General features: G+C 44.2%; 1 protein-coding gene and 1 long non-coding RNA gene across 6 annotated transcripts in view; one reads left to right on the forward strand and one right to left on the reverse strand.

Annotated features, from left to right (window-relative positions):
• Positions 1-20,564, forward strand: part of TMEM108 (transmembrane protein 108) — a 239,179-nt gene that overhangs the window by 188,551 nt on the left and 30,064 nt on the right. The window lies entirely within an intron of this gene.
• Positions 2,641-11,147, reverse strand: LOC120399483. The gene is made up of 2 exons (XR_005595189.1): positions 11,078-11,147; positions 2,641-2,798 (listed from the first exon to the last, which is right to left on the reverse strand). It is a non-coding gene; the product is annotated as an uncharacterized LOC120399483 (long non-coding RNA).

A 20,564-nucleotide genomic window follows, 5' to 3' on the forward strand; every position in this document is an offset into this window, starting at 1 on the left:
AACACGTCATGCTGCTGCATGGCTGCTGTCCCCTCTTCCTAGTGAGTTAAACTCAGTGTGGTGTCTTCCGCTAGAGCACTTCAGTTTCTTTCCTCGGTTTGCCAGAAGGGTCTGCTCAAGAGTTCTTGTCCCCTGGCTTTCTATAAGATGAGCACACAGTGAACCTCCACGGTGCCCCTTGTAAGGTCAAGAAAACAGTGCTGGAAACTGCATAGGTGACGTGTTGTGATCACTGCCTCTGATTGGCTAAGGATGCGCACATAGCTACCCAGTGCTAAATAGAGCTGGCTGATAAATTTTGAATTCCAAATTGTCTACAAATGAAAGGACATTGTTTTTCACATATGGCTAGAATACCCTTTTTCTGCCTCATCCACTCTTGACTGTTTGTCTCATCCACTTGTCGCTTTTTAGGGCCCCATTCCAATAAGGTACTTAAAGCAACTCACAGGCATAAAGTTAGGCCCATGCTTAAGTCTCTGGCTAAATCAGGGCCTTCAGCTGTAAGCTTCTGGAGTAGAGACTGTCATGTACTATGGCTCCAATTCAGCAAAGTTTTTCAGCACTTGCTTAATTCCTATTGAAGTAATGGGATTAAAACATGTACTGAGAGTTAAGCACGTGCTTATGCTCTTTACTGACTGGGAATGGACAGCAGAATCAGGGCCTATATGTTTGTGCCTAGCTCAATGGGTCCTTGATCTATCTGAGGCCTGAAGATGCCACTGCAGTAAAAATGTTACATAATTATAATAAGGAGAACCAATGGACAAATTCTATAACAGCAGCAGAGTAATTTTGATTGTGGTCTGGCCTGTGAGACTGACTATGAAAGATAAGAACTGCAGCATCTGGCAGTAGACTGGGATGATCTGGCTGAGATCTAACAGACATTCCCTACAGTCAGCTAGGTAGAATGCTTGACTGACCAATGTACCAAGTAGATAAAAACTGCCAAGGTGTCCCCTGATTTTCTAAAGAGAAGAGTCAACACGGCTGATATAGGAAAGAAGAAAACCACAGTTCCAATCATGGACATGCAGGACCTGCTAAAGTTATTTCCATGACCCGGACTTGGGAACTGCTGACTTGACCTGGGAAAATAACAATGGTTGTCTACAGTTAAGGTTGAGTTACAGTTTCCAGTCTCACCCGCACTTTTTGGTTGCTCGTAACTTCCTCAAACAAATTACATTTGGGATGTGTAGTTTCCATGCTTGGCCTCAGCCTTGAGAGGAATATTTTGGAAAGTCTCATCCAGGGGTGGCCAACGTGAGCCTAAGAAGGAGCCAGAATTTACCAATGTACATTGCCAAAGAGCCACAGTAATACGTCATCATTCCCCTGCTCTCAGTGCCTCCCACCCACTGGCAGCCCCGCCGATCAACGTCTCCCCCTCCCTCCCCGCACCTCCTGATCAGCTGTTTCGTGGTGTGCACGAGGCTCTGGGAGGGGGGACAGGGAAGTGAGGGCACGGGACTCAGGGGAAGGGGGCGGAAGGGGTGGATTGGGGGCAGGGCCTGTGGCAGAGCCAGGGATTGAGCAGTGAGCACCCCCTGGCCCATTGGAAAGTTGATGTCTGTAGCTCCAACCCTGGAGTCAGTACCTATACAAGGAGCTGCATATTAACTTCTGAAGAGCCACATGTGGCTCCAGAGCCACAGGCTGGCCACCCCTGGTCTCAGCAAAATTAGTTTGGCTGTTTTTAAATTATGTGGGCCTGCAAAGAAATCCACTTTGCTTACGTGTTCTGACTGAAATGTTTGTGCTTACGTAGCTCAAAAAGAGCTGATGCTAGGACATTTAAACACAGCTCGTTTTATAGTCCCTGATAATGCAGTAAACAATTCACATCTGAAGAAAATCAATTCAGTATTTTCAGAGTTATGAACATTTAAAGTCCAAGGCCAAGTTCTGTTCTGAAATACACCAGTGCAACCACATGAAAACTCCATGGTGAGAGCAGGATTTGTCTTGGCATGTTTTGTACATATTTATTAGGATATTTGTTTTTTTCCCCCAACATATTAAACAGAGGCAGAGAACAGAGCGTGTCAATTTCATTCTGTGGAGAAAGCCAAATTCTATTTTTCATTGTGGTCTGTAGGTTGGAGTATAAATTTAAGAATACAGTCTATTTTCACAGCAGATATCTCAACAATGTCAATGGCAGGTTTGCACAAGGATCAGAAGCAGAATGTGGCCCTTGGATAGTAAATAAATGTTATCGTTATTTATTTAGTACTTTTGTGTTGCATTCATCATCGCTCAGTGAGAAAATATACTCACCCTGCTATTTTTGCCTTTTATTTTTCTTCCTTTCCCATCCTCCTTTCTCTGTTTCTCTCCCTCTTCCCAGTCTTTATGTCCCTCCTATGCCCTTCTCTCTTCAGTTCCTTCCTTACAGCAATTCCCACTACCCGTGGGCGTCACTCTCACCACCTTCCCCATTCCTTTTGCCACAGTAATCAGCAATTAAATAATGTTTACATGATAGTGTCCTTTAGAGTTAACACCCTAGTGAGGTTAATGAAGGATGGGGGCCAGAAATTTATTTTTAAACAAAAGAAAAACAACCACAAGCTTAGATTCTTCATAATCTGAATATGTCAGATGGGACTGGATCTGGACTCTGATTGTGTAGTAACACTCCTGATTTAATGGATATTGTGGTTTCAGTCAAGCTGTGGACTTGAATAAAATTCCAGATGCCCTGGGGATATTAGTATGGCAATCTTCAGCAATACGCTCCTTCATCTGGAAATCAGTTGTTTGGTCCAAGATTCATCGTGTAGTAACTGCAAGTAAAAGATCAAGAAAAAAGGATATGTTAAAACTCCTGGTGTTCATGTCAGATCTTCAGAATCCAAAATTGTCCAGTTGCTGATTGTCATATACTGGACCATACAAACTTAAAATGAATAACAGATAAAGAGAAAAGAAGCTTCATACTAATGCTAGACTCATTACAAGAAGCCCCCCTAAGGTGCAATCCCTCCCCAAGACAATGTGGTGCTGCTTTCTGTGCCAGTGGCTAAATGCAGCAGTTTGGCCCTCAGTCAGTGTGCTTTTTCTCTCTTGTTTTTCATTCCGGGGTGAATAAAGGTCAGAATATGTCAGCCTAGATTTTTAGCCAACCCGTTCTGAATTATTTTACCTTCTGTGCATTTCAATCAGGTGCTTTACATTATTCAGATGTTGTATATCTGTGCTTGAATTGACCCTCGGTCACTCTGTGTGGGTGTGTTTAGGATGAAGCATGGGTATAATTTTTGGCTTTACTTGGCATGGACAGGAATACTTATAAAGGTATTTAGCCTTCATGAGCTCAATGATCCAGGTATTTTGTTTATGGTATTTTGCTATATGTACATATGAGACAATTTTGCCTGGAGGTCTGCAATAGAATCTAGCAAAGAGTCAATCATGCAGCTTATCTTAGAGCTAATAAAATAGTGAGAGCAGCAGCAATTATCTAGCTCATTCTTCTCCAGGATTTATGAGACTGGAGAATACTCATATAGCATGGATATTTCAGACTACTTATCCATTCTCAGCATGTTTTGTTCCAGTCCATAGAACATTATCTCTTATTCCAACCAGTGTCACTAGCATTGCTAAGTTCTGACAAACTAAAACTCCTATTGACTCTAATGGGAGGTGAATCTGGATGAAGCTAAGTCATGCACTGCATTCTTCCTCAAAATTTTTCTAATTTATGTAATGAAAAATTAATGAATGGAAATGAAATGTAAGTAGAAACAAAAACCACCACCACCGCCACAAGGCCCAACCAAGTTCCCCAAAGCTTTAATTGTAATGTGCTTTTAAAAAAATTAATTGATTTCTTCTTTGGGCAAGAAACATCTTCAGAATAATCTCACACACATCACTGGAAGGGACATAAATGCTAAGTCCTCAGGCAGATGCCAAGGTTAAACTTGAAGAACTGGTTGGCATAAGTGCCATTAATAACTCCTCTCTTCTGAAAGTCAGGACTGATTATATCCATTCCTACAAATGAGTGGGTGATGCATTTTTTTAAAATGCAGATTATGATTGGTTATTTCCCCCCCCCAAAACACAAAAACATTATCCAGCATTTCCTACCCAGCCCCAGTCATTCATGGTAATCAGTGTGTTTTTATAAGGCTGTTCACTCAACAGCACTTTGTTAGGAGTAGGGGGGTAGGAAGAGCACATGTTGACATGCTCCTGTTAATGAATTATGCCACAGTTATTGCACTCACGATTTTCCACCATTAAAATTATTGCTCTTCAATTCTGGCTTTAAATGTGTTGTACAGATGTTATGGAGCACTTGGCTTTGCAACTTTCCAAATACTTGAGCCAGCTCCTCAGCTGGTCAAAATTTGCACTGCTCCATTAATTTCAGTTGCACAGACTGACTTACTCCTGCTGAGGATTTGATTCATTGTTTAAAAGGACTGGTGGTAAGGTGGTAGAGTGGGTTACCTAGACCAGCAACTAAAACCAAAAAGACTACACTGGGGCTGCTCACTCCACCATCCCTTGGGGATGGAGGGACAAATGAGATGCCAGTTCAACATTGTGGCCAAAAGGGCTAATGCAGTCCTTGGATGCATGAACAGGAGAATCTCCAGAAGGAGCAGAGACAAGTGCCCACTGCTGGAATACTGTGTCCAGTTCTAGTGTCCACAGTTCAAAAAGGATGTTGATAAATTGGAGAGCGAGAAGAGCCATGAGAATGATTAAAGGATTAGAAAACCTGTTTTATAGTGATAGATTCAAGCAGCTTAATCTACTTATTTTAACAAAGAGAGAGATAAGAGGTGACCTGTTACAGTCTATAAGTACCTACTTGGAGAACAAATATTTAGTAATGGGCTCTTCAGTCTAGCGAAGAAGGTATAACACAATCTAAGGGCTGGAAGTTGAAGCTAGACAAATTCAGACTGGAAATAAAGCATAAATATTCCACAGTCAGAGTAAAAAAGCATTGGAACAACTTACCTAGGGTCAGGGTGGAGTCTCCATCACTGACAACAGTTCTTCTAAAGGATCTGCTCTAGGAAATATCTGGAGGAAGTTCTATGGCCTGTGTTATACAGGAGGTCAGACTAGGTGATCACAGTGGTCTCTTCTGGCATTGGAATCTGAGTCTATGAATCTGAGCCTCCTACCTGTTTGTAATGCCACATGCTACTGGAGGATACAGACCCTGCTTCCTCTCTACACTTCCTTTTCTGTTTTGTCCAACAGAATTTAAAAGAAAATGGTAATTTTTCTATGAGTTTTTCAAGCCATCCCCTAGTATTTAATACACCTCTACCCCGATATAACGCGAACTCAGATATAACGCGGTAAAGCCGCGCCCCGGGAGGCAGGGCTGCACACTCCAGTGGATCAAAGCAAGTTCAATATAACGCGGTTTCACCTATAACGCGGTAAGATTTTTTGGCTCCCATTATATCAGGGTAGAGGTGTAATTGTATTCCTCTATAGAATTCCATAGGGCAATTTTAAAATGTTATAGCAAGGATATAAGTAGGTTTTAAATACTACATGTTTTAAAGAATAATGTCGATAGATCCCTATTGGTTTCATCCCTAGGAAATTCTATAGGATTCTTCCAAAATGACCCCCAGACACTAGCAGGCTGAATGGAGCAAGACTATTCCCTCCCTCATCCCCATAACTGGTCATGCATGGAAGGGGGGGGTAGTGTCTTGCACAATTGGTGTAGCTGCTGTGCCACTGGGAGCAACCCAGACAAATCTATGCTGTGTCAGCCACACTTGAGTGCACCAGACACACAATCCACAGTCTTATGGTGAAACCTTTTTCTCTCCAAGCCTTTATCCTGGAGCACAAGTTAGAACAAAGTAAGAGTTTTTACATAAACATGTCAAACAGCAAAAGAGCAGCTCTGGCTATCCCCTAGCTCTCTAGCAACAAGGAATGGTGCAGTGTAGCGCCCGTTCAGAGCTGCCAAACGGTTGTGCCCATCTGTGCACATCTCTCACTGGTGAGAAGTCATTGATTTCCCTGTCAGAGCTGCTCTATCTTACACTTGGCTGCTTATTGTCCCAAGGGGCTGTTTCAGCAACCAAGAACTGCTGGAGCGCAACCCCCTCCAGCTACACTCTTTCCCCCCAGCCACATCTCTGGCACACACTGGGCATCAGGTGGTCTGACTCAGTGTGGCATTGAGCTGTTAAGATAGCTCTACCTTATCTGGAGAATTCCCTTACACCAGGGGAATTTTCCCTGGTGACTGCATCCATGGGCTTTGTTTAAAACCGTCTAAAGGAACTGTAAGGCAGTGAAGAATCTGGTTTTCCATTAATAAAAGTTTCACTTCCAGACTCTCATGCACTAGCAGAAGGTCATGTGTTTGGACTGCAGGGTAATGTTTAATTTCATACCTTCATCCGTCAACTGTTTTCATTTAAATTTTAAAAATAATTCATAGAAATGTTTTTAGTTGGATCAGGTTCTTTAACTGCACTTGGCAGAGATATCACATCTAGAATGTTTTTGTTCAACTGTTTTTGTGCACAAAAAGATCTTAAACACTTTCTCTGACTCAGAAATGGCTGAATGAATTTTCCTTACATTCCTCCTTCTCCACCCCCAAATCCTCCTGACATACCACATCTGGACTGAGTGCAACCATGTCAAGTTTCAGCTCACACCATTATCATGACAGTTGTGAGTCTGTTGAAAACACAGGGTTATTATGGAAGTCATAATCTTAGCCACCACTTTAACTATAGGTAATATTAACTATAGCTTTCACACAACTAGTAAACTCTGCCATATATATTTTGTAATATGATTGAAAGATTCCACACATAAAAAGATATTACAGGGATAAGTGGTTGAGAAACAAATTAGGTTAGCTAATCTGCTCTAAAGTAAAAGAATGAGGCTGGATCTTGTTTTCCACTACATGGTGCGTGCCATATAGCTTGGCAAATCAGTTACTGCCTTTGACACATGCATGCTCAGCAGATGATTTTTCAAGATACGCTCTGAAAAACCCAATTGGCCCAAACTGAGCCCTGGTGAAAACAGAAACCTTCAATTGCCTGCTTACACCAAGGCTGAATTTGACTCAAGGAAACTAATAACCTATACAGTTGGAGACTCTGTAAAAAGGTCCTGGGCTACTGCCAATGAAATGAGACACTTCTGTCTTGCCAAATGTATTTTTTCATAATTATCAGCATATGGAACTGAATTGTGCAAAGGCCCTTGATGATGAGTCTCCTCTTCTGGCCGTACAATAAAACACTATTCACAGAAAGCATTCATTTATACAGAGGCATAATTTCACATGGGGCCTCTAGCAAGGGATGGTTTATGGTGTAAGTAAGTATACAGTGTTCATCAGTAACTCTCATGTGCAAACTGCAGCGTCTCGTTGGGGACAAATCACTACCTAGTGTTCCTGTTTCAGTTTTTTCCTCTTTATGTTTTATTTCCCAGCTGACAAATATCTCAGACCCAAGGTCACCATAAGGAAATAATTGTAATGCGATAGAAACGTCGCAGTAGGTGCTGCTGTGCTTCTGGCAATGTAACTGACAGTGAGCGAATGTGCAGGAACAGCTCCCAACAGGGAAACTTTGAATAAATGTACAGTAAATAAACCAAAACACCAGAAGCAGAATAGGAAAGAGACGTATCTGCATGAGGAATGTGTTACATATAACACCAGACACCATTGGTAGTTTGTCTATAAGGAAGTAGTTACACTGTTCCCTTTCCACTCACAATGCCCCAACCGGGCCCACCTTCGGGAATCACATGTAAGGCTTTAAGCACATGTATAGTTCCATTGACGTGACTGAGACTCTTCACTTGCTTAAGTAACTGACTGAATCAGGGTCGCAAAACCTTTATTTAAGAAGTTAAAATATTTAGGGCCAAATTCAGATCCTGTTGAAAACAGTGGGCTAGATTTTGACCTTAGCTACAACACTCATAGATTCATAGGGTGGGATTCAGGAAGGGACCTAGATATTGCAACACTAAGTGTCACAGCACCTACCTTTTAGGCATCTGAAAAGATCAGAGGAATAACACTGTGATCCACAAAGTTGATTTAGGTGTCTGGGCTTCCTAGACGATGCATGGGATAGAGGCACCATAGCATAGATCCACAAAAGCCAGCAGACTAGGCGCAGGGCCACATAAGCTACATCTCTCACACCGTGGGAGATGCCGGTGACAGGGATGTGTGCTAAGCTCCATGCCTTTCCCAGAGTCAGGCCCGAAGTCTGGGCTGCAGTAAAGTGCCTGTCACTGCTTAGCGATGCATGAATAGGAACCAGCTGCCTGGAGTCAGGCTTCTTAGATGCCTAAGCCACTTCTTGAGACATTGAGTTAAGCACCTGCCTCGCTCCACACAAAATGGCCAGAGGAGGAGGTGGGGGTGCCCACATTATAACTTTTAGCCTCGTGGTTAGAGCACTCACCTGGGATGTGGGGGACCCAGCCTCAATTAATTCCCCCTGTCACGGAGTTTGGGGGAGACAAGGCTCTGCACCCCTGGCTTCCTGCGATTCACCATGACTCTCAGCCAGCCAGTAAAACAGAAGGTTTATTTAGATGACAGGAACACAGTCCAAGACAGGTCTTGCAGGTACAGACAACAGGACCCCCTCAGTCAGGTCCTGTCTGGGCTCCCCTTCATTTTCCCAGCCAGCTCCAAACTGAAAACTCTCCAGCTGCTCCGCTCCCTTTGTCTCCTTCCCGGGCCAGGAGGTCACCTGATCTCTGTTCTCCAACACCTTCAGTTGGCACCTTTGCAGAGGAGGGGCCCAGGCCATCAGTTGCCAGGAGACAGGGTGTCGGCCATTCTCTGTGCAGACAGCATCACACTGGCTCCCTAGGGCTCTGCAACAATCACACACCCCTAGACACTCGAGAAATGCATAGGGGAAACTGAGGCACCCACACAGCACTCAGAGAAAACATTAAGAACATTCCCACTTCGTCACACTCCCCTCTCTGCCTGAGGGAGAGAGAAGATTTTAACATGGGTCTCCCACCTCTCAGTGGAGTGCTCTAACCACTGAGCTATGGGATATTCTGATATGGAACTCTCTCCATCTGTCCTGTTGAAGCTATTCCAGTGTGGATAAATAATGAAAGTGATTGGAGCAGGGGGACTGGGTCCTGGACTCCCACCTCCTAGGTGGTGCCCTAACCACCAGGCTACAGAGTCCTTCTCTTTCTCTTCTTCTGTCCCAATGATTAAGTATTTACCCACCATGGAACAGCTGTTGGGCCACTGAGAGAGAAAATGAGAGAACAGGACTCTGTAGGTCAGTGGTTAGGGCACCCTCCTCAGAGGTGGGAGACTCTGGGTCCAGTCCCCCTGCTCCAATCACTCTTTCATTACTTGTCCACCACAGAACAGCTTCAACATGAGAGATTAAGGGAACCCCACAGCAGAATATCCCAGTCCTTGGCAGTGAGAGTACTGTTCTCAGAGGTGGAAGACCGCTGTTTAAATCCTTCTGTCCCTCTGACAGAGAGTGGGGGAGTCATAGATTCCAAGGCCAGAAGGGACCACAGTGATCATCTAGTCTGACCTCTTGTGAACTTCCCCCACATAATGCCTAGCGCAGATCTTTCAGAAACACATCCAAGCTTGGGTTAAAAATTGCCAGTGATGGAGAAACCACCACAACACTTGGGAAATTGTTCCAATGGTTGTTTCCCCAGGCAGATAAAAATTTACACCTTATTTCCAGTCTGAATTTGTCTGGCTTCAACTTCCAGCCAATGGATTGTGTTATACCTTTATCTGCGAGTCTGAAGAGCCCATTAATAAATATTTGTTCTCTAAATAGGTACTTATAGACGTATAGACGTAACTTTTTCTTTGATAAAATAACTAGATTGAGCTCCTTGAGTCTGTCACTGTAAGGCAGGTTTTCTAATCCTTTCATCATTTTCGTGGCTCTTCTCCATCTCCAATTTATCAACATCCTTCTTGAACTGTGGACACCAGAACTGGGCATGGTATTCCAGCAGTGGGCACAGAGGAAAAATAACCTCTCTACTACTTTAGAGTCTTCTGTTTATGCATCCAGTTGAACCTGGGTCTCCCACATCTCAGGCAAGTGCTCTAACTACTGGGCTAAAAGTTATAAGGTGGGCACCACTACCCACACCTCTTCCACCAGGCAGATTTTGAATGGGACCCGATCTGGTAGGCAGCCTCTGAGCATGCCTACCAGATTGGGCCTGCACACAACTTAGGCAGCTGAACGCCTATCTTTCCCTGGTTCGTGAATTGCTCTAGGACTTGGCTGGGAGATAGGCATCTGGACACCTAAAGGGAGGCAGCTGTGCACATGCTCAGAGGCAGAAACATAGACCTAGGGAACTTCTACCCTGAAAACGTAGGTGCTGATTGAGTTTAGGTGACTACCAGATTTGGCAAAAGTTTTGTGGATCACAGAGGAGCCAAAACTGGGACTTAAGCACCTAAACTTGAGATTTAGGCGCCTGAGTCCCTTTGTGGATCTGGGCCATAGAGTTTGAGGCAAGAAGGGATGATTGACACTTCCTGAGGGTACCTGGGGTTTTGAGACACCTCGCTACCACTTGTCTTTGTGTGAAGAAGCCTTGTCCGTGCCTGCCAGTAGTCAGCTCCCTACCTCCACCAGCTACAAGCAGCACAAGCATTCCCCTCTCAGTCTACGCAAGACTTGCAGTCCCTCTACAAGTTAGCAATAGGTACACTCCAACCCGACTCCTACAAGTGTCTCCTGGAGTGCCCAGCCCTTGATCCACCAGACCCGCACAGAATTCCCAGATCCTCTGTTCCCAAAGGGGCAACACACCGGAGCTTCTCAGTTAAGCAGAGCTGTGTTCTACAGTGTAACACCCAGCACTTCAATTTGTTTATAAAAAAAGTAAGTATAAGTTTAACAAAGAACAGAGAGTTCAGTAGTTCTATTTGCTATCACTTGAAACAAAGAGTTGCATATAAAATTAAATCATAACACACATATTCTAGAGCCTAGACTTAACTAACAAGATTCCCTCCTGTCTACGAAGTTTATCTTACCCAAAGTTCTTCTCCTAGCATTTAACAGCCTGGCTGGCTGTGAGCCTTTTTTCATGAAGCAAATCCACGGTCAGCTTACTTCCTAAGTGAAGGATTCAGCGTTATCCTCTGTATCCCCAGTTACAATTCAAAAATCCATTGTCTGCACTTGTAAACAGGATAACCCCCACTGCTTGTGTTTTCCTGTCTAGGGTCTCTCCTGGAAACTTTGCACTCACTTGATTAGCATTTTGCTCAGACTGTAAATGGAAGCCCGTGGTGCACTCAATTTATATGTAGACAGACAGATAAACATCTTTTGCCTGAAAGAAACTTGTTTAACAAGTTCTGGTGACCGGCCCCAACTCAGAGACCTTAAAAACATGTTTTTGGGGGGATATATACATAATTCTTCACACGTTATCCATACATACATCTCGCAATTATGATGACCAGTGGGACACAGGCTTTTGGTATTGACCTTTCATGACACTCATTGGCAAACTAATACGTAGATACCAGACCCAAGGGAATCTTGTAACTCATGCACCCCTTTGTCCTCTGCCACATGGCACCAAGAGCTCCCTGGGTCACAGTGTATCACAGGCCATTAAATTTCACCCAGTTACCCCAGTATTGAGCCCAATAATTTATGCCTGACTAAACTTGCAGAAGAGCACCCAGTCATGATTTAAAGACATCAAGAGATGGAAACTCCACCAATTCCTTTGGTAATTTGTGCCAGTGGTTAAAAATTGTGCCTTATTTCTAATCTGAATTTGCCTGGTGTCAGCTTCTAACCATTGTTATGCCTTTCTCAACTAGACTGAAGAGCCCTTTAGTACCTAGCAGTCTCTCCCCATGAAGGTACTTACATATTGACTTCAGTGGAGTTATGTATTTATGCCAGTGTTAATGAGGCCAGAATTTGTCTTGAAAGGGGTTGGGGTTTTTTTGGCGTTGGCTTCACTGGGACCAGAATTGGTCTCTTGAGCAAGTTTTTCTTTATTTTATTCCATCCTAGCCCACCCCTTTCCAACCACTCATATTGATTTGGGTTAAAACAGGCCACTTTATCTTAAAGTTATGTTTGCTGCATAGTGCTCATTTATATCCCCCCCACCCCCCTTTCTATACCTTGACCTTTAATAGGGGTAAGGAAGTGGCTATTGCTAATATATTCACTTTGCCACCATAGTCAATGTTAATGCAAAGACTAATGTTCTCCTGCAGCTGTTGCAGTGATGTGTCATGCCTAGTGTTCTGTCTCTAAACAGAATTGGCTTTCTGTATTGCACTTACAGTGTGAATAATTTCACTGTTATGGTACAATGACAGCTGAAGATGCTTAAAAAAGAGAGAGAGAGAGAGAGAGAGAGAGGAGAAAATGTGATAAGTGAAAGTGTGGCAACAAGACACTTATGTCAGCATTACTATTACATTTGAGGGAATGTAACATTTGATTGCCATACAGCTCTTCTAAAATGCAAGCATATTGTATGTCCGATGAGAACACAGAGTGATGTTATTTGTAATTGGTTCAAAATGCTTCAACACAGAGTTTATACTTTGTCATTAGCTCCCCTGTGCTCTAGTGTCAAGGTTATTCTTTGAACACAATAAAATCTAAAGCAAGGAAAGCTAGTAGAAGAGCAACACAGACATTTTTACTAACTGTTTCAGCCATGAAACAATCTTCCCAAATGCATGCTTGTAGTTTTGCACTTACATCATATTTTTAAAAAAAATCACAGGAGTTTACAAAGTCCTGTTTGTGGCAGGGCCGGCTCCGGGCATCAGCCGAGCAAGCTCGTACTTGGGGCGGCAGATTCTACGGGGCGGCATCCGCCCAAACCTAGGGCAGCACGGCCACTTTTTTATTTTTATTTTTTTTCGCTGCTCTGGCCGCCCTGTAGGGGGGGGGCGGCGCGGAGGAGGGGAGCTCCCTGCAGCAAACTCAGCAGGGCAGCCCGTGTCCTTCCCTCCCCGCCGACCGGAGCAGCGCAGAGCCCTCCCGGCAGGCAACGTGGCGGTCGGGGCCGCGGGGTGAGCTCCCCGCTGAAGCGCTGGCCGCCCCTCTTCTCTTCCCCCCCTCCCCGCTCCCTCTCCCTCCCCTCCACTAGACCGGGCGCGCACTCTGCAGCACATGGAGTCCCCTGCACCCTGGCTCCGGCCGCCCTGTAGGGTTTTTTTGTTTTGTTTTTTTCCCCCGCTTTGCCGGCCGTGCCGTTTTTGTTTTGTCTCCCCGCCCTCCCCCGCTTTGCCGCTCCAGCCGCGCCGTGTAATTGTTCCTCCCCCAGCTTTGCTGCTCCAGCCGCACCATTTTTTCCCCCCTGCTCTGCCGCTCCGCCCCCCCGCCCTTTTTTTTTCCTTGGGGTGGCAAAAAAGCCAGAGCTGGCCCTGTTTGTGGGTCAGGGAAGGGGATCTAAATTCCTCTCTGTGAGCCAGCGCTTGAACACATGTTGAGGGGGCCGCTGGTAGAGTTGTCTCCTTTCTGCTACGCTCCATTGGGGCAGCCGTTTAAGCTAACTGCAGCTGATGGTGCAGGTACCTAGCTGACATTTTAATGATTTCAATGGAGAAATCAATAGCACACTGCAATACAGTAATCAGAGCATAGGGCTAGGAACAAAAGAGTAAAAGTGTGTAGCGCAGACACTTTGACATTTGGCCCAGATCCTCAGAGATATTTAGGCGCCTAATTTTGGTTGATTTCAATGGAAGTTATGAGCCTAAAACCTTTGAGGATCTGTATTTTAAGGGGAAAACCCAGACTGCCTCAGGAAATAGTTGTGGTGGAGCAAAGTGGTACATTTCCTTTGAAGCAGCACTCAGCCAATGTCCCAACGAGATCTGATGGGGACGGACTCAGACTGAATAATCAGAGGGTTTTTAGGGCTGTCAATCTAACACCTTTCAAGAAACTGCAGAAGTGACTGCGTTCCAGAGATGGGTGAAGTGATTTCTGTCTCCTACATATATAAGGGAATGGTTTAGCTCTTCTATTCAGGCAACACTCTCAGGTATTTTACCAAGAGTAAGGAATGCAAGCGTTAAGGTATTCCTAGGGTTTCCCTCAGCCCCAGTCCATAGCTCCTGGGAAACTTGTCAGGCCCGGAGGCGGGCTTTCAGTGGGAGGAACTCCATGCAGTAAGGGTAGCACTCAGAAGCAAGCAGAGGCAGGGCTCTCAGGCTGGGGGGCGGGGGCCTGTGGCACCAACTGACCTATGGCTTGCAAGCACTGCCTGCGTGAGCCCTCTGCAGAGAAAGATGGGCTGGGCTGGGTCTCTTTGTTGAAATCCCCTAGGATTAATCCCTTATCTTTACTCACACTGAAGAGTGAGAACTGGGACCCGTGACTGCTTCCCTCTCCCTTGCTCTAGGAAGGGGGCTGGGGAAGTAGGTTGCTTTCATTGGGAATGCTTTACATCCCCTGTGAGGGGGCAGACTTCTTAAATGACACAGCTGGAGTGCTGCACCCTAGAACCAGACCACAGGGTTGTGCCCGCCTCCAGAATGAGGTAAGGGACGTGCCTGCTCTTGCCCCAGGGGGATGACTTTGAGATGTTAACCTTTGCCACGGCTAATATGACAGTCTGACCCCAACCCAACAAAGCACTTGATATTATTAAGGCTTTTTTTAGTAAGGCCACCTGACATTCTCATAAGCAAACTAGGGAAATGTGATTTAAATTAAATTACTATTTGGTGGGTGCACAACTGATTGAAAGACTGTACTAAAGAGGAGTTATCAATGGTTCACTGTGAAACTGGGAGGGCATACCTAATGGGATCCCACAGGGGTCAGTCCTGGGTTCGGTGCTGTTCAATAGTTTCATTAATGACTGGGATAATAGACTGGTATTCACCCACGAAAGCTCATGCTCCAATACGTCCGTTAGTCTATAAGGTGCCACAGGACTCTTTGCTGCTTTTACAGATCCTGACTAACATGGCTACCCCTCTGATACTGGGATAACAGAGAGGAGAGTATAGATTGCTCTTAAATTTGTGGATGACACCAAGCTGAAATCAACAAGAAATTCAATAAAGACAAGTGCGTAGTACTACACTTAGGAAGGAAAAATCAAACGCACAACTACATAATGGGGAATAACTGGCTAGGTGACGGTACTGCTGAAGAGGATCTGGGGGTTACAGTGGATCACAAACGGAATGAGTCAGCAGTGTGATTGAGTTGCAAAAAAGGCTAGTTATTCTGGGGTATATTAACAGGAATGTTGTATCTAAGACATGGGAGGTAACTGTCTCACTGTGCTTGGCACTGATGAGGCCTCAACGGAAATACTGTGTCGATTTCTGGGTCCTAGACTTCAGGAAGGATGTGGACAAATTAAAGAGAGGCCAGAGGAGAGCAACAAGAAACCTGACCTATGATGAAAGGTTAAAAAAAACCAACTGGGCATGTTTAGTCTTGAGAAAAGGAGATTGGGGGCGGGGGAGGGGCTGGTAACAGTTTTCATATATGTTAAAGGCTGTTATATAGAGGACGGTGATCAATTAATTGTTCTCCATGCCCCCTGGAGATAGGACAAGAAGTAATGGACTTAATCTGCAGCAAGGGAAATGTAGGTTAGATATTAGGAAAACCTTTCTAACTATAAGAGTAGTTAAATTCTGGAGCAGGCTTCCAAGGGAGGCTGTGAAATCCCCATCACTGGATGTTTTTAAGAAACCTGTCTGGGGTGATCTAGATTTCCTTGGTCCTGCCAACGTCCCTTCCAGCTCTGTGTTTGTATGATTCGAGGTGTGTAACTTTATGCACACAAGCAGACCATTGAAACAAGCAGTCAACAGGACTACTTTCAGGCTTAAAGTTATGCATGGTGTTAAAGTGCTTTGCTGCATCTATGCATGTATCTGTTCTTTGTAGCTACACGTGTCTACCTAGTGCCACAAACTAGATAGGAAACAACTTACAAAACTTTTCCTTGGAACTATTTTTAGTCAGTTCTGCTTTGGGGAAACTATTTCCATAGCAGTCAGTGGGTGTAAATGGTATTCTGTATGCACCAGGTGCTTCTGCGGTGTGAGGGGGAAACTGAGGCCTGAGACTATTCAAAATAACATTCAGAAACACCACCCAGACACTGCTTGTTAAATTAAAAGAAATGTGCGCATAAAACTAACGCCCCCATATGGAATTCAATACATTGCAGTCGGTATGTAATGCCATACACACTCAAATGGAGACATAAATTACCAATATGATAAACTGTATCACTGGATCAGGCAGTTATATGAAGTACCTGTACACTGTCTTCCATGTCATTGACTACTGAATTGAATTAATCAAGCAATGAATCATATCAGTATTGAATTAAGTACTAGGTGCCAGGTTCTTCCCTCATTAACAGAAATTGTGTGTTGTGTCCAGCTGAGGTCTAGCTGTAACCTCACTTACAAGAACATAGGATTTACCATACCAGATCAGACCATCATTCCTTATAGTTCAATATCTGACTTCAAAGTAGGGCACAAATTCATATATCTGTACCTAGCCATTCCCTTAATGGGATGAAAAACTTTCTTTATCTCTGCAGTGATCAGCTGATGTTGTGAAGCATGAGATTTGATCTTCTACAAATGTTATTACTAGTTACGAAACTGTCCAGTTCCTCTCTAACTCCAGCTGCAGCATTAGATTCCCTGACTAACCTGGGCTTTGAATTCTAGTGTAGTGAATTTCCCTAAATTACTGCCTGTGAAAGGGATGAAATCACTGAAACACATGAAAGGCCTGTAGAAGCAGAGTCAATGTGTCTGTAATCCTAGTATCACTTCTAACTAAGGAACTGATGTTTCCATAGCACCTGCCACTGTAGTATATAAGCGCTGACTTTCCAGGAATGGTATGGAAAAAATGACACCAATCTTACTAACAGAAGGATTAGTGGGTAACAAAATGCCTGCCTTAAACCTGCTGCCTTGGGGTGGCATCACATCTTTCAGACCGTGTTTGGAAGCATCGTTGTAGAGAGAGGATATTTCTCCAGAACCTTCACATGAGAGAGCTCCATTCTCCCCATGATGTCACATGAAGATAAATGCCAAGGTTGTATGGGGCTCAGAAGTAACAAAGACTGATAGCATTCAAGTTCCAATACTTCTAATTGCTTCCTCTTTGAGGAATTTCTTGCTAGAACTCCTCTTTCCTAATCTCCACTTCAGGACCCCATCAGGTAGAGTCCTCTCCTTATGTGCAAACCCATTTTTATAGATCTAATGAAAGCAGGAATCTCCCTGGAGATTTGTTCCCATCATGTTTAGTTCATGGGTTTCAAACAAAGCTGGAGGGAGAAATATTACAGGCAAATAAAATAATCATTGCTGGTTGTAAAAAAGAGAGAGAGACACCACACTGAAGTAACAGTCTATAAAGGAACCACTTTTTCTATGACATAAGTCAAGGTAAATTAACTATGCAAGATATGGCTCTCATGCTGTGCAAACTAGCCAAGAATTAATATCACTGTGCTTGATTTTACAATCCTCATTGAGCCCAAACTCCCAGGAATATCAATGGGAATTCTGAGTAAGTACGTCTTGCAGAAGTTAGATCTGAAAAAGATTTCTGATGTCATCTAGTTTTCACCTTGTGCCAATGAAATATTGTTCTCTCTATAGCATGTTTTCTGATGCTTTGTAGAGTCTGGTTTTAAAATGTCTCAAGAAATGAGATTTCCACTGCTTCCAACTAGAGACTATTTCACAGTCTGCTAGATCTCATCATTAGAAATAGTCTAATTTTTACCTTTTCCTAGTTTCATCCATTGTTCCTTTATGTATACCCTTAATGTAACACCCTAAACAGTTCCTTTCTCTGCTTGATAGTTATCTCATCCAAATATGTGTAGGCACTGTATTTGCCTTTTATTTTGGAGGAGACACCTTAAAATAGTTTTAAATCCTTTTGTCCCCCTCTTATTGCTATAAATGAAATTGATACCCTTGACTGAGTCAGCATTTGTGACACCAAGTAAATCCCTTCTTTGACAAGGTCCCATTTTAGCTTTCCAACATGCAGTATGGCTAGTTATGCAATTGTCAAAACTCTTCATAAAGTCATATGACATTGACAGTAGGTCTTAGTAGTCAAAGGTTGTACGGTCACATCAATAGTATCTGCAGCACTAAGTGCAGATGAAAGAAAAGCCAGCTGCACATCCATTCTGTCTCCCTTGGCAACAGCATCCTGCCAACAAGAGTGCTGCCAAGAAATGGCTGGAGCGGGAGGAACATGGATTACAAAATTAGAGATGGGCAAGCAATGTGTGAAGGGGTAGCATTCAGACCAAGAAACATCTTGCAAATTCAGATTTCTTTCACAAATGTTCTTGAAATAGTTTTGCTTGTTCTGTTTCTTTTTGGATACTGATATTAAAAGCATCCTTGCCCCTGTAGCGATTTTTTAAATAGTGTCTAAAATACCAAAAGACTCCCATCAGTATCTCTATAACATAGGACCATATGGTTCCACCCACTGCACACCACACAGGTAAGAAATCTGTAGCAAGTTACTACATACTGATGCAGCAAACCCTCCAGATCAGGTTTGTGTTTTAGTGGGCATGCTGCTGTTTGGTATTCTTGTTGCAATATGACCAAGATATGTGCAACAAGGTTTTATACAAGTACTGAGTGCTAGGAATTGGTAAATAGTGAGATTTGGATTCAGATTGTATTGATAGGTCTTAACTGTTAGAGGCCAGTTACTAAATCTTTGTATTTCATTCTGTGTATCATCAAACAGATTTATGAAACATTAGCTAACTTTCTATACTTTGTATGCTTCAGAATATCTAAATCGTGAACTTATAAATATTTGAGAAGTGTGAAACTACCTCGGCTCTCAGAGGATGATGTGGCAGCTCTTGATAGGCAAACTGCTAAAGAAGAAGCTGAAGTTGTAATTAAGAATTTAAAATCCAATAAAGCTCTGGGTCCTGATGGGTTTTCTGAGGAGTATTATAGAGCTCTAAAGCAAGTGTCGGTCCATGTTTTAACTGAATTGTGTAATGGTACATTGCAGGGGAACCAGATTCCAGTTTCATGGAAAGAGGCAAAAATTGTGGTAATTTCTGAAGAAGTAAAAGATTGTGAACCAGACAAACCTATTTCTTTTATGTAGATGCTAAAATTTATGCCAAGGTGCTAGCAAACAGACTGCCATCTTGCCCAAGTATGTTCACCCTGACCCATCTGGGTTCATTGCTGGCAGACATCTCTCTGGTATCAGAAGAACTCTGAATTTGATCTATAATGTTAATTCTAGCAATTCTTCCTGTGTTCTTCTTTCTTTGAATGCTGAGAATGCTGAGGGAGCACCTCAGACAGATGTTGGTAAAGGCTGGCTTTTGGAAATCAATTTCCTATGGACATATTGGCCCTGTGTATTCATCTTTAAGGCTGCGTGTCTGTCACAGAAAGTCATGGACCTCCTTGACTTCTCCATTGGCTGGTGCTGGCTCAGGGGCTGCCTAGGCCAGCAACAGCAATTGTTTGGGTGTGTGGGAAGGGGCTCAGGGTTGGGGCAGAAGGTTGGGATGTGGAGCAGCGCTTACCTCGGGGGAGGGCTCCCCGGCTCCCACCAGCATGTCCCTGCAGCTCCTAGGTGGAGGGGCCGGGGGCTCCGCTCACTGCCTGTGCCCGCAGGTGCCGCCCTCCCTCCCCCCACCGCTCCCATTGGCTGAAGTTTCTGTCCTCTGCGAGGTTGTCCCCAGCCTGCCACTGGTCACCGGACCCTTGGCACTGATTGGAGGCAGTGAGAGGTACCGCTCCCCTGAGGTTGCCTAGGGAGGATTCTTCATCTGAGTCTGATGCAGAGCCCTACAAGTTCAACTTTAGGGCTGCCAGTACCCATCCTACATGCCGAAGAACCTTGGTGCGGGTCCCCCCACTGGTACCTGGCAGGAGGATAGTGGCCTATGCAGTGGTCATACTGAAACCCTTGGGAGATTCCCCTGGTACTAGGTCTACCCTCCCATCATTCACAGTTTGTTGCTTCTGAGAGGCAGGCTCCTGTTCCTCCATGATTGGCACCAGCCCCCGACTCCAGTACCAATCCTAGTACTGATTTACAAGATGTGGCCCCTATGGAGGTTATTGAGGCTGAAGAAGAAGCTGAAAATAGTGGCCCCTCCTCCAATACAGGCCTCTTCCTCCTCCCCGGATGAGGCTGACTTGGGGCCGAGCAGCTCACTTCCCGAAGATGACTTTAGGGCTCATCAAGAACTTCTAAAGCAAATAGCAGCTAACCTCGGGCTTGAGATTGAGGCGTTCAGGAATCCTCTCACAGCCTTATTGACATTCTGGCTGCAGCAGCTCCATCTAAATTAGCCTTACCCATTAGTGAGGCGCTAATAAGTCTGTTCAGAGTCCTGTGGAAGACCCCATCTTTTCTTCCCCCCTTTCCCCACTTCGAAGAGCGCAGAGAAGAAATATTATGTGCCAGTCAGTGGGTATGAGTATCTGTACTCTCACCCCC

The sequence above is a fragment of the Mauremys reevesii genome, linkage group 2 (genome assembly GCF_016161935.1).
Source record: "Mauremys reevesii isolate NIE-2019 linkage group 2, ASM1616193v1, whole genome shotgun sequence".
Classification (NCBI taxonomy): Eukaryota; Metazoa; Chordata; order Testudines; family Geoemydidae; genus Mauremys; species Mauremys reevesii.